We start from the raw sequence: 15,104 nt of genomic DNA on the forward strand, positions 1-15,104 counted from the left end.
GCATCGGCAGGCGGACCCTCAACCACTGCGCCACCAGGGAAGCCCCATGTTTTAATTCTTTACCATATGGATGTATTAGGTACTTAAAAAAAAATCTAGCCTCTCCAACTGGAGGAGCCACCTTTTACTTCCTGGATGAGCCACCAAAGACATGCTACTGACTAGAACTAGCCCTAAATAAAATGATGCAGATTGTCCTTGGGATCCTCATCCTACCTGTCTAACTTCGTTTCCCCCATGTTAGTACAAACTCGGTCTGCTCCTTACCACTGTCTACCCTAAGTTCTCAGAGTCTTTATTACTGACCCCCTTCTCCGTACCTGACATGCCCAAGGGTCCTCACCATAATTCACTTCTCTGCCACACTCTCTCTCCAAACTTCCCGAGGCAAAGGTTACATACATTCTTCATCCATTAGTATTGAATATTTGTTGTTGGTTTTTCCCCCTGGGAGTGGGAATATGGGCAGGGGGTGGGGTGGCTGTCCACCATCAATCCTGTTCCTATTTTTCCTATTTGGGGGAATCTATTTTGGATAGTCTGTGAGATATTTTGGTCTGAGGTGCCGAAGGGAACAGATCCTTCCTTTCTCTACTCTCTGAAAGGTAGAACTGTTCAGAACTCTTAAGTTTGGGAGAACTGACCCAAAGTCAAAAGTTCAGTTAGGATTGACTTATGGAGGAATGCAGTGAGAACTGCAGTATCCAGAGACGACAGCATCTAGCTGGACAGACAGTTATGGCTGCCTACATTCTGGGGCCCTCTTGGTTCCTGCCCATTTTCCAAGCCTACTCCTCTAGCCTCCTATCATGTCTGTGAGCCTCCATTATCCTTCTAGGAAATCTTTTCACTTAAAACAGTAAGAAAGTTTTCTGTTTCTTATCATAAAACCCCTTGACTGATATACTTTCAACAAAAATTTGAGTACCTATTATGAACAGGGAAGGATACAGAAGTATAAAATACAATCATTGGTCTCAAGGAGATTATAATCTAGTTTTAGAGACATAAAGAACTAAAACATATGTTAATGAAGGGTATAGTCAGAGGACAAGAAAAGAAGTCAATGATTTGGAGTAGTCAGGGAATGCTACATAATATGGCTCTCCCAGGTAGAAATTACCATATGTGCCCTCCCAAGCAGAATTCATTACTCTTTACAACTGTCCTTTTTTATTTACTGCTATAGTTAGCTGTTTATATACCAGTCTGTCCTAGAGTCTCCCATAGTCTCCCTGTCTCTGAGTTTCTCAAAGAGAGATTTTATGAGACTAACCAGTGCCAGAAAAACTCATTCATCCATTAATTCCACACACAGTGCTAGAAACTGGTCATAAGTACGATAGGAGCCGATTTTCAAGGTATTTGGATAAGGATAAGAGAGAAGAAAAGGAACAACAGTATAAGAAAAATGGATAAAGGTTTCCTATAGGGGAGTAGTAGGAAATAAAATTGGTAAAATACACTGCAGACATTATTCTGGGCATTGAAGACCATGCTAAACATCAGGAAGGGTGGCAAACTCAAAATGGCTACAGAAACAAATAGGAAGTGCAAATGAGTGAAGTGAGCTGATAAAAGCAATAGAATCATGCTAACTGGGGTGAGGCTATGCTTTGCCTGAAAGTATTCAAATTAAAAACAAAAACAAAAAGCACTTTGCAGTCACAAAATAAAGTCTGCAGACCACAGCCTTCTGCTAAGGCCACAGAAAAGTTTCTGAGTAAGAAGGAAGCAGGATCAGAAAGATATATTAAGAAGAAAAACCAAGTAGTAGTGCAGATGGAGAGAAAGCCAAAAAGCTCAGGACAAGCAAGAAGGAATAAGGCTCTGAATTAGGATAAGAGCAATATTCATCAATGGATGAAACAGTCAGATAAAAAGTTAATAAGGAACTAAACAATGAAGGTAAGGTTGTCACCACTTGAACCCATTGATCAATTACAGCATCACTAAAAGTGAGAGAATAGAGGATGTGATAAATGCTACAAAGAAAAATTCCACAGGACTTAATTTACTGGATATGAGACAGAGGAGAGAAGAGAATAGGAGTTAATGATTACCCCCGTATTTCAAGCCTTATAGCTAGAGCAGTAATGACAATACTGACAGAGATAAGGAAACCAAGAGGGAGAACCAGTTTTCAAGGGGGCAACTAGAAACAGCTATGGTGCAGTGATAAGAACATCAGACTGGATAGGTATTCTGACAGCTGTACCACCACTTAGCTGCATAACCTTGAACAAACACAACCTCCTGGACTCCATGTCTCTTCTTAAAATGAGATTAATTAGATAGATAGAAAGGGTAGAAGGATGTGAGCTCATCCCCTTCTTAAGAAAAAAACAAAATCCCAACTAACTGCTGAACAACCCTCGACAAAAAAACACTGGAACCTACCAAAAAAGATACCCTACATCCAAAGAAGATGCCACAACGAGCTGATAGCAGGGGCACAATGGTGATAAAATCAAATCCCATACTCACCAGGTGGGTGACCCTCAAACTGGAAAACAATTATACCACGGAAGTTATCCCACAGGAGTGAAAGTTCTGAGCCCCACGTCAGGCTTCCCAGCCTGTGGGCTCGGCAACAGGAGGAGGAGTCCCCAGAGATCAAACCTTTGAAGGCCAGCAGGGTTTCATCACAGGACTTCCACAGGACTGGGAGAAACAGAAACTCTACTCTTGGAGGGCACACACAGTCTCATGTGCACCAGGACCCGGGCAGAAAAAAGCAGTGACCCCAAGAGACAATGTGCCAGATCTACCTGCTAGTATTGGAGGGTCTCCTGCAGAGGTGGGGGGCGGCTGTGGCTCACTGCAGGGACAAAGACACTGGCAACAGCAGTCCTGGGAAGCACCCATTGGCATGAGCCCTCCCAGAGGCCGCCATTAGACCCACCAAACAGCCTGTAGGCCCCGTGCTGGGTCACCTCAGGCCAAACAACCAAGAGGGCAGGAACACAGCCCCACCCATCTGCAGACAAGCGGATTAAACTCTCTCTGAGCAGGCCCTGCCCACCAGAGGGACAAGCTCCAGCTCCACCCACCAATGAGCAGAAAAATGAGATTAAATTAGATGCTCTATATGACTCTTCCAGATCTGACACTCCAAGATAAGTTTGGTTTAAATGTGTTTAAAATGTAAAAGAATACTAAGGGGGAAAATGTTTCCTATGGATTTTTTAATGACATGAATTTCTTTAACAATATACACATATATGAAGAAAATATATAAAACTAACAATGCTTAATTTTAAGTAGCATATAAATGAATTTTTAAATGCTTTTTGATTTCGTATATATTTTAAGGTTTCAAATTATTTTTATCTAGATTCTCCAATTCTCCTTCCCTTCTCACTTAAATGCATTCCAACCATGCTTTTGCCCATTTAAAACTTCATGAAACCACTTTTTCAAAGAAAATTATGGTGAAATACAAATAACAAAATTTACCATCTTAACCATTTTTAAGTGTACAGTTCAGCAGCATTAAGTATATTCACATTGTTGGGACTTCCCTGGTGGCGCAGAGGTTAAGAATCGGCCTGCCAATGCAGGGGACACGGGTTTGATCCCTGGTCTGGGAAGCTCCCATGTGCTGTGGAGCAACTAAGCCCATGCATCACAACTACTGAGCCTGCACTCTAGAGCCTGTGTGCCACAACTACTAAGCCCTCGTGCCACAACTACTGAAGCCCACATGCCTAGAGCCTGTGCTCTGCAACAAGAGAAGCCACTGCAATGAGAAGCCCACACACCACAACAGAGACCCAACACAGCCAAAAAAAAAAAAAAGTATTGTTGTGCTACCATCACCACCATCCACCCACAGAACTCTTTTCATCCTGCAAAGCTGAAACCCAATACCCATTTAATAATAACTTCCATTCTTCTCATAGCCCTGGTAACCACCATTCTATTGGGTTGGCCAAAAAGTGCCTTCATTTCTGGGGTGGTTTTTTTTAAAATATTTATTTATTTTTAGTTGCGTTAGGTCTTAATTGCCGCACACAGGCTTTCTCTAGTTGCGGCGAGTGGGGGCTACTCTTCATTGCGGTGCGCGGGCTTCTCATTGCAGTGGCTTCTCTTGTTGCAGAGCACGGGATCTAGGTGCGCAGCCTTCAGTAGTTGTGGCACATGGGCTCAGTAGTTGTGGCACATGGGCTTAGCTGCTCCACGGCATGTGGGATCTTCCCAGACCAGGGATCGAGCCCATGTTCCCTGCATTGCCAGGTGGATTCTTAACCACTACGCCACCAAGGAAGTCCCCTTCGATTTTTAAGTAAAAATAAAAGACACATTTTTCATTTTCACCAAGAACTTTATTGAACAACGTATTTACCCTTTAGTTCTACCACCTTCTGCCATTTTTTCAGGCAACTTCATAATTCCATCCTTCCAAAACATTTTATCTTTTTGAGCAAACAACTGTTCCAGGTGCCTTTTACAGTCTTCCAGGGAATGGAAATTTTTTCCATTAAGAGAATTATATAAAGACCGAAATAAATGGAAATCCGAAGGTGCAATGTCTGATGAATACAGAGGATGAATCAGAACTTCCCAGCCAAGCTGTAACAGCTTTTGCCTGGTCATCAAAGAAACATGCGGTCTTGCGTTATACTGATGGAAGATTATGCGTTTTCTGTTGACTAATTCTGGACACTTTTCATCGAGTGCTGCTTTCAGTTGGTCTAACTGGGAGCAGTACTTGTTGGAATTAATCGTATGGTTTTCCAGAAGGAGGGAAATAATAGAGGACTCCCTTCCAATCCCACTATATACACAACATCACCTTCTTTGGATGAGGACCGGCCTTTGGTGTGGTTGGTGGTGGTTCATTTCGCTTGCCCCATGATCTCTTCCATTCCACATTATTGTACAGTATCCATTTTTCATTGCTCATCACAATTTGTTTTAAAAACAGAACGTTTTCATTATTTTTAAGTAGAGAATTTCATACAGAAATATGGTCAAGGTTTTTTTCACTTAACTTACGTGGAACCCAAACATCAAAGCGATTAACATAACCAAGCTGGTACAAATGATTTTCAATGCCCGATATGGATATTTTGAGTATGTCGGCTATATCCCGCGTGGTATAACATTGATTGTTCTTAATTAATGTCTCGGTTTGATTGCTATCAACTTCAACTGTTCTACCTGACCGTGGAGCATCATCCAGTGAGAAATCTCCAGCACGAAACTTCGCAAACACCTTTTGACATGTTCCATCAGTCACAGCACCTTCTCCATACACTGCACAAATCTTTTTGCATTTCAGTTGTGTTTTTACCTTTCTTGAAATAATAAATCACAATATGCCAAAAATTTTCCTTTTTTTCTTCCATCTTCAATATTAAAATGGCTACACAAAAATTCACCAACTTTAATGTCTTTTTTTTAATGCACACTGGTATGACAGTTGTCACATACAATCTAACAAAATTGTTTTGAATGAAGTTAAAGACAACTAAGCGCTACTAGAGCCATCTTATGGAGAAAACCGAACGAACCTTTTAGCCAACCCAATACTTTCTATATCTATGAATCTGACTACTCTAGGTACCTAACATAAGTGAAACCATACAGTACTAGTCCTTCTGTGACTGGCTTATTCCACTTAGCATAATGTTCTCAAGGTTCATCCAAGATGTAGCAAGTATCAGAATTTCCTTCCTCTTAAAACCTAAATAATATTCCATTGTATGTATATACCACATTCTATTTATCCATTCATTCATCAACGGACACAAAAGATTGCTTCCATCTTCTGTCTACTGCAAATAATGCTGCTATGAACATGAGTAAACAGACATCTCCTCAAGTCCCTACTTTCAACTCCTTTGGGTATATATTCAGAAAAGGAATTGCTGGACCATTCAGTAATGTTTTTGAGGAATTACTGTACTGTTTTCCATAGCAGCTGTACCATTTCACATTCTCAACTACAGTATACAAGGTTCCAATTTTTCCACATCCTGGCCAATACTTGTTATTTTGTTTTGTTTTTTACATAGTAGCCATCGTGATGGGTATGAGGTGGTATCTCACTATGGTTCTGATTTGTATTTCCATAATGATTAGTGTTCTCTATGGTTTTATCAAAAGAACATATGAGGGCTTCCCTGGTGGCGCAGCGGTTGAGAGTCTGCCTGCCAATGCAGGGGACACGGGTTCGTGCCCCGGTCTGGGAAGATCCCACATGCTACAGTGCGGCTGGGCCCGTAAGCCATGGCCGCTGTTGCACGTCCGGAGCCTGTGCTCCGCAATGGGAGAGGCCACAACAGTGAGAGGCCCGCGTACCACAAAAACAAAAACAAAAACCACACACACAAAAAAAGAACATATGAGCCAACATAAAGAGCTCCTACTGGCCAAAGATCGGATACTCTGAGCATCAAAATATATATAAATACAACTGATTAAAAAACACTGAATATATAAACCTAAAGTTCATAATGATACTAAAAAAAAAATCTCATTGAACACTACTGGAAACAACTAGGGCATACATGACTTATTCTGAAGACTGACAGTTAAAAGGCAAAAAAATTAGGCATTTATCTTGCCTTTTCTGTAAAAATATATTTTAGGATAACCAAATAACTGTAGTTGATGAAGGAATTCCAGCTCATAAATGTGCGAAGAATGACAGAATTAGGAAATCACCATTTTGTAAGCCCTGGTGAACTAATTGCTTCAGGCAATATTCATAAATGGACAAAACCATTAGATAAAACGTTGATGGGGAACTGTACAATGGAGGTCAGGCTGTCACCACCTGAACCCACTGGTCAACCACTGCATTACTGAAAGACAAGTAAACACTGTGTGCCTCCTGGTATGATCCAATATGAAGCATACAGCACCACCTATGAAATATTCATGCCCTAAAAAATTGAACCTAAATCTGATTAAGCCTCTACAGCTGCACTAATATGACAACCACTAGCTACATGTAGCTAAATTTAAAAAGTAAAATTAAAAATTCTCAATCGCAAATGCTCAAAAGCCACATGCAGCCATTAGAAAGTGCAGGTACAGGACAGTTCCATCACTGAATAAGTTCTATTGTATAAAGATGCTCTGGAGCTAAATTCCATTTACAAGAAACATGGAGAGGGAGAGGGATAAATGACACTAGAACAAAGCAAAAAGACAAGACACAGGGCATTCTACAGAACAGTAAGTGGATGGCAGGGGAAAAAGAGAGAGGAGAAAACTACTTTAGATTTTAAGACTTAAGGTATGAAATGCCCAGAAAAAGACAATTTATACAAAAAGAAAGCAGTGGTTTCCTGGGGCTGGAAGTTGAAGGAGTGAATGACTACAAATGGTCTAGAAGAAATTTTGGGGGGTATGGAAATACTCTAAACCTGGTTCGTGGTGATGGTTGCCCAACTCTATAAAATCACTAAATATTACTGAATTGTTAAAAAGAAGTAAATAGAGCCAACTATAATGTATAGACCTTGTTTGGACCTGATTCTAACAAACTAACTCTAGAAAGACATTTTTCAGATAGTCAAATGTGATCATAGACTAGATGATACAAAAAATTACTTAAAACTTTTTTTGGTGTAAATGGCTTACCTGTTCATATTTTTAGAGATGCATATTTAAATATGTGCAGTGCTTGAAATATGCTTTAATATACAAAACAGAGTAAAAAGATGAAGAATGAATGAAGCAGATGGAATAAAAATCTTAATTATTATATCTGGGTGATGGATATATGGGAGTTCACTGTTCTCTCTACATTTGTATATGTTTGAAATTTTTTATAATTTAAAAACATTAAATTCTACAGTAACACCCTTTCACAGTCAATGCTATATAAACCAAGTCAATGATGAGTTTGTGATTCCCCAATATTGTCAGCAATGAAGATACCAGATTATCATTTTAATAAGTTTCAGTTTTAAAATTAAGTCCCCATAGTAAAAACTAATTGGTTACCTTTAAATCACCATTTAAAACTTCAAAAAAATGTTTAAACATACTCTGTTTTGGGGGGGGGAGTAGGAGGAGGAACTGGATATATATACTTTTTTTTTCTATTAGCTCAGTTGAATCTCCGCTCTTTATGCACTTGACACTGCCCAGGTCATGAAATAAATCCATCAGGATTCTTAGTGACAACCCTGTGATAAATATGCCTGGCCCCAGTGCAATGTATTCAAGCCTTTTCAACAGCTTTTCCTTTGTGCATATCTGCAGGCTTTTTATGCACATCTGCATACAGAATCCACAACCATGATCTGCATTATAATTAATGTAACAGCACATCTGACCAGGTCCACAGGGTTTGATGTATAACTGTTTTTGAGATCTGCAGGGAACTGAAGAAACTCTGGGGAGAAAGTATAGCTAATTTCAGATCAGGCACTGGATAAACAGTAAGTGGTAAGACAGTCGTTTTCCTCAAACAGCTATGACATAGCTGGAGGAGAATCTCAGTGTGTATATAACTGCTTCAAATCATAGTTGATATACTCCTGAACCCTCACTACATCCCTCATATACCCACTCTAAATGACCAAAGTATAGCCCCAAATTTACATATGGATCCAATTTAAAACCTTATCTAAAAGGCCTCTTTGGGGACTTCCCTGGTGGTGCAGTGGATAAGACTCCATGCTCCCAATGCAGGGGGCCTGGGTTCAACCCTGGTCAGGGAACTAGATCCCACATGCATGCCACAACTAAGAGTTTGCATGCCGCAACTAAGAAGTCCACATGCTGCAACTAAAAAAAAAAAAAAGAAGGATCCCACGTGCTGCAATGAAGACCCGGAGCGGCCAAAATATATCTTTAAAAAATCCTCTTTCTCTCTCTCTCATCTACACACACACACACCCCCCTACACATTCATACATCAAATCTTAATAGTGCTTAACTGGGTGATGGGGCTACAGAATCGGGCATTCAAATATATTTTGAATGAATAAATATGTGTTTATACTTAACAATTCTTACAATAAACAGGTAATATTTATCATCAGAAAATGACTATAATACTATAGTCATCAAACCTATAAGTAGGAAGATATAACCCAATATGAAAAATACACAGAAGCAGAATACAAAATATCATCTATTTTTTTTGGTCACAAATATTAAAAAACTAAATGCACACATGTAAGTAATGAAAGGCATCACAAACCAATGAAAATAATCAGACGGAGGAAGAGATAATAAGTGGATTTCATTCATGTTGAGTTGCATTAATGTTTGTATACAAATAAAGCTTTAGAAAAACAAAATAACGTTGAAGAGCAATGAGCTCTAAATGATAGAGCATAGGAATAATCTCATAAAACTTGAATGTTGGGAGCAGATGACCATCCTATACCAGCAGCATAAGAAGGATAAGGAGACTGAAAAGAACTCAAGTTGTGTGCTGTGGGGGAAAGGTGTAACTAGAATTGAGAAATCTACGACTGAGGGAAAGAGGGAAAAGAGTGAGCTTGTAAATGAGAAGAAGAGACCTAATGCAGGTCAATGTTAATATTTAATCAGTAAAAGACTTAAGATTGTTCCAAGGCTGTTAGGTGAGAGGCCAGAAAGGCTCAACATTGCTTTCTAGGTGTGACCCATTCCTGAGATTAGCATCAATTACACTTAATTCACCTGGATAGCTTCAGCGACTGAAACAGCGGTTCTCAAACTTCAAAATGAGATTCCTAAATCCCATCCCTAGAGACTGAGAAATGATGATTTAAAAAAACAAAAAAAAAACCCTGCTTTAAATGTCTGGGATAGGAAAAAGAATAAAGATGCCCTGATACTCCTTATGGATAAAATCTGTCTTCTATTTAATAAAGACGGCTAAGCAAGTTTTTTGATAACTTGGGAAACCCTAGCACCTCTGACCACAGCCTCTAATCTTTCCATAGATTTTAGGAAAGGAAGGGGAATAGAAAAGCTGTCTTTAAACATGTGCAGACCTGTCAAGTAATAAAGGATGCAGACTTGTTTTGTGGGACATGAAGGATAATCCCTACAGGGGATGTTCTTAGTTTGATATAAGAATGCTTTAGAAGAAATGGGATCCATAAAAGGTGGTGAGTTTCCTGTCTCTTGGAGATGTTGAAGATGATGTTAAATGACCATTGGTCATTCACATAATCTGTGTGAATAATTTAACCAGCAATAATAAGATTAAATGACTAGGGACTGACCTTCCTGCCTTGATACAGCCTACCTAACATCTAGTAGACTTTACCACTGTCACAAAAGAGAACTCCAAGTTCACTTAGAAGTATTTTATTGGACGTATAACTGCTTCAGTGACTCATGATAATTAGATAAGCAGCTCACATCAATATGATTTTTCACTTTTATGCTGAAAATCATTTGACTCCTCTCTCACTTTTCCATACCTAAAATCAAAGTCAGTGTGGTGTTTTCTCCTCATTACCACCTCAGTGTTATTTATTCAACAAATATTTTTTGCCACTTAGTAAGTGTCAGGAACCATGCATTCAGGCCAGGAAATAGCTAAACTAATCATCAATACACACAGGTTAAGAGGCAAAAGTCCTGGATCTGATTCTTGGCAAACCCAGGTTTCACTATCTCAACCTACCCTATGCTCCAAGTCATACTTTCCTGTATTACACTCAATGAAGCTTCCATTTTCCTTCCTCTCCCCACTCCAATTACCTGAGGTATTTGGGCAACATGTCCAGCTGTTGCTTCTCCCCAGCCTTGACCCCAACTCCACATGTCCCTAAGACAGAAGAAATTTGGGGGCAGGAGCATGCGTACTGCCTGTCTAGAAGAAACAAGAGGATTACCATAGCGAAGGAAGAAGGAAACTCAGGGCAGAATATTACACAATAAAAAATGGACTCTGGGGATTTCAAAGCCGAGAAATTAAGGAAGAGAAAGAGGTGAGGGGTTTTTTTTTTCAAGGGACCAGTGAGGGAAGAGGACTTCTTTAAAGCCAGGAGACAGGTAAACGACTGAAGTGACACTGGAGCTCAGGGTTTCACCTAAGAGAAGCCAACAATGTAGAAGGTGCCTCTGTGTACTTAGAAGCTTTTAGGCAGTCAATCTCTAAGGGAATCTGTAAAATCTTGGCAACTCTAAAAAAACTGATGTTTGAAGATGGGATACTGAGGGAGGGAGAAAATTACAACTGATACTTTTGTCGTCATCTTCTTATTGGGAAATAAGTCCAACAAAGAGTATATATGCCATTTGAAGAATAACTTAAAAAACACCTGTGTTCCTGCCTCCCAAATGAAGACTATTTTTCTTTACTCCTTTTTCTCCAACTCCTGGAGCAGCCCTAAAAAACTAAAGTAGATTTATCTGGGGGGCCAGTCTCAGGTGTGGTATAACTTCCTTAAATTGCAGAATGCCCAGGGGAAACGATCTCCAACAACACGCTCATTTGTCTCCTAATGCTTAAGTTTTTTTAGATGGATTAAGATAAAGACATTTTTTCTACAATAAAATTAAAGGGTTTTGAATGAATGAATTAGCATATTGCTTTAATCTAGTCAGTCAAAATGTAAATGTTACCAGCTAATTTCCTATTCTGAATGGGGAAAAGGATTTGAAAGACAAGGTCCTGACTCTAAAAGTATCAGAGGAGGGAAGAAGGCCAAAGGTTCCCAAAAAGCTCAACATACTTTACCAGTTTCCCCCGGACTTGAATTATTTGCCTTCATCCATACATAAAAAAAGGTTATGAACAGAGATACTTCCTGGCCTATGTACATTTGCTCACCTGAACAGTTCTAGGCTGCCCATTCTTTTCATTCTCTCATGTGGTTATAAACACGAGGCATTTCCTTGGCAATTGAATAAATATGCTGACACTGTATCACACTAGCTTCTAAGTAGTTGTCCAGTTGCATTGCTAACTTTACATAAGACACTAGCACCATCTGAATCCAATCAATCCAACCAAAACAACACAGAGTGCTTCCTATAGGAGACTATGTCTTGGTTGTCTTTTTTCTCATTTCTCCTTTTCAATTAAGTGCATGGGATAACCATACTTTATTGGATGATATACAAACCCCATGGCACTAATGATTTAAGGACAGGGATGAGGATTCCTTTGCACAGCCATATTTGTCTATAGAAAGTTAAATTCTTGCATGTTCCAATCTTCCTTTCCCACTCTGGAAAATAATTCCACTGCAGCCCCAACCTCTTCCCTGGTCCTATTACAAGGAGGTTACTGTCAGTGGCAGTACTCTTCAGCAGAACACTGAGATTTTTGTGCTTACCTTTTCACTCCCTTTAACACAATGCTGACTTGACTCAGATTCAGATCCCCTCCTGCCAGATAAAAGGACAATACCTTTAAAAGAAACAGATTAGACAAAAACCAGCCTAGGACTCTGATTAACAGGTATTTTTAAATTGACTTGCCCCACACCCGTCAGCCATACAGAGTTATAACATTATGTATTAGAAATGGTTAGCACTGGGAAAGAACTTCAGATATTATAGGAGGAATCAGAACCACACAGCTGTTAAGTGACTGGACCAAGACCATACAGTCAGATATTGGCTGACCAAGGATTACAACTATGTTTTCCAAACCACGCTGCATTTCTTCAAGGTCCCCAACTATAACAGAGTAGGAACAGGACAAAGATTGTTATTCTGTAACTCAAAGAGAAGAAAAAAAAAAAAAAAAACTATCTCCCTGAGAAGCAGCAATCTCCTAACGAGCAACCCCTACCAGAACCTGACGGTCCTCCTTTGGAGTTCTTCTGCCTAAGGAGAAAATTCTCATCATAACTCTTCAAACCTGAAATGTCTCATGGCATACAACCAGTTCTCAGAGAAGCCACTAAGTTTAAAATGAAAATGAAGCTCTTAAGTCTTCCAACAGGGAAATTTAAGATGGCTGGTTTCCTGGCAAGCATGTGATCCTCCCTCTATTGTAGGAAACAATCCAGTCACTGGAGTTTCTAAGAGTGGCATATTAACTCTTCCAATATACCTGAGCATCATTTACTAAATTATCTTTTTGAAGATGCTACGTGGTTCCCCAGTCCTTTGGAAAAGGTAATTAGCCTCCCATGGGTGACTAGTTTACTCCAAGTGAGCAATGAGCTCACCATAGGATGAGCATGGTCTCTTTTGGTGGCAATGAATATATTATTTTGCTTGTTGTCAGGAGTAATTCATTTATTTTTCACCTTAATGTAAGCCCTTTAATATATGATATTTTAAAAGTGCTAACTACTCCCTGAGATATAACAGACAAGTAGCAAGTGCAATAAGTTGGGAGCCTTAACACCAACACATCTGAAATTCAACTTAATAAACATCTACTGAGCACCTACTATGTGCCAGAGTCTATGCTAGGTGTTGGGGAATTATATTGCTACAACTTATCCAATTAGAGAGTATCAGTGATACTCCAATAACACTATATAAGATTATGAATGGCTACTAATATGAGTATGGCAGATGGTCCACCATGACTTGTCCTGGTCATTAGAGGCCTGAATCTGATCAATGGCTTCAAATTTAAGAAGGCAAGTGAAGAATTTAGTAATAATATAAACATACCAAACATAGTTTACTGATTTAAAAATAAGAGTCACAGGAAAGGTCAAAACAATTCCACTAAAGCGGACAAAAAAATCCTAAGGATGACACTGCTATCCTCTAAGGCCCAGTTCCTTCAGGAAGCCTTGCCCAGAAATTCTATCCCCAATGAGTTCCTTCTTCTTTGAATTTCCACTTCATTTATGATATGGATCACAGTACTTAACACTTGATCAAACCATTAAAAGCTGCCTTGTATATTTTTCTTTTCAAAATATATTTGTCTTGTCCCCTTAATTACATGGTAGCTTCCTCAAGAGCCTGGTCATCATCAATTTCTCTAGCACCCCCACCTCCATGCCTTGCCAATAAGCACACACAAAAAACAGTTGTTGACTTATAAGTATGAAAAACGCGTCAAATAAGGGAACTAGAGGTGTTTATCATAGGGAAAATAAGATCGTGGCAGAGATATTTTCTACTCACTGACTATCCATGTGCTCCCCTACATTTGCCAGCCCTCTTGCAATTACAGGAAGCCACCTAAGTATTTCTTGTTTATTGGACCTTGAGCCCAAGTTTCTGGGCCAATGCATTAGAGTCAATTCACACCTTCCAGTTCTTTCTTTTCCTTCCCCAAAGATGATGGAAACCCCAGAATTAAGTGGTCAAGCCACAAAATGAAAACAGCTTGGATCACTGAGTCACACATGAAGGGAAGGTGTCCAGGAGAATCACTTCACTTACAGTGGAATCTGTGTAAGCAAGAAACAAAGCTTGGTTATGTTAAGCCAGAGAGAAGAGGTTTATCTGGTACCGCAGCATAGCCTGGTGTTATACTGACTGATATACTAAAAAAAGACTAAAAAGAAAAATCATTTTAGCACTAAGAGGTGTAATATAAAGTCCCCACTGAGGCAAGACTATAGAAGGAAGAGCATGAGGCCAACTAGGCTCAATAAAAGGAAGTACTTCTTGGCAGTTGGGCCAATAATAGAGGTTTTGTGTTCAACCAGAATCTGTCAGTCCCCTTGGTGAGAAATAAAAAAAGGGTCAACTGTGGTCAGGGAATTTGAATGAGGTGACTTCAAAGATCCCTTCAAATGTTAAGATTTTATAATTCTATGATTGAGGGTTTCTAATATGTGAAGAACAGGAAAATGGGAAATAGCTTATCTTGTGTTGTGACTACTTAATATTATATAGAAACAACATCAAAAGACCTCCCATAAAATCTTGCAGGGACAGACAAGAAACACATCTGAAGGGCCAAGGGATTCAAGGATCCTCTCCCTTGTGAACAGTCAAACCATCCTCTCTCCATGTACAATGCCATCCACCTCAAAGAACTCCCAGAGCTAGTTCCCAAGTTTCTTACCATCTCAGCCCAGAGATCATATCACAAGGAGACAATTCCATTGATAAAGATTGCTCACACAATAAAGAGCCTTCTCAGTGGCACACTAGAACTATCTTGAATTAACCACTAAAGAGAGGGTAAAGTTCAGAAGGAAATGAGTGTTTCTAGACTCTTGAAACCATGTTTAATTTTAATGCAGTTATCATGT

At 39.4% G+C, this 15,104-nt stretch overlaps 1 protein-coding gene across 4 annotated transcripts in view; it reads right to left on the minus strand.

Annotated features, from left to right (window-relative positions):
- Positions 1–15,104, minus strand: part of WDR41 (WD repeat domain 41) — a 169,232-nt gene that overhangs the window by 149,902 nt on the left and 4,226 nt on the right. Inside the window, exon 2 of one of the 4 annotated variants that reach the window (XM_079917348.1) lies at positions 12,258–12,309. The exons of the other annotated variants lie outside the window; for them this stretch is intronic. The gene's annotated coding sequence lies outside the window, so the exon portion shown is untranslated. The remainder of the gene's footprint in view (positions 1–12,257; positions 12,310–15,104) is intronic. 4 annotated transcript variants of the gene reach the window in all.

This window comes from Stenella coeruleoalba (assembly GCF_951394435.1).
Source record: "Stenella coeruleoalba genome assembly, chromosome: 3".
Lineage (NCBI taxonomy): Eukaryota > Metazoa > Chordata > Mammalia > Artiodactyla > Delphinidae > Stenella > Stenella coeruleoalba.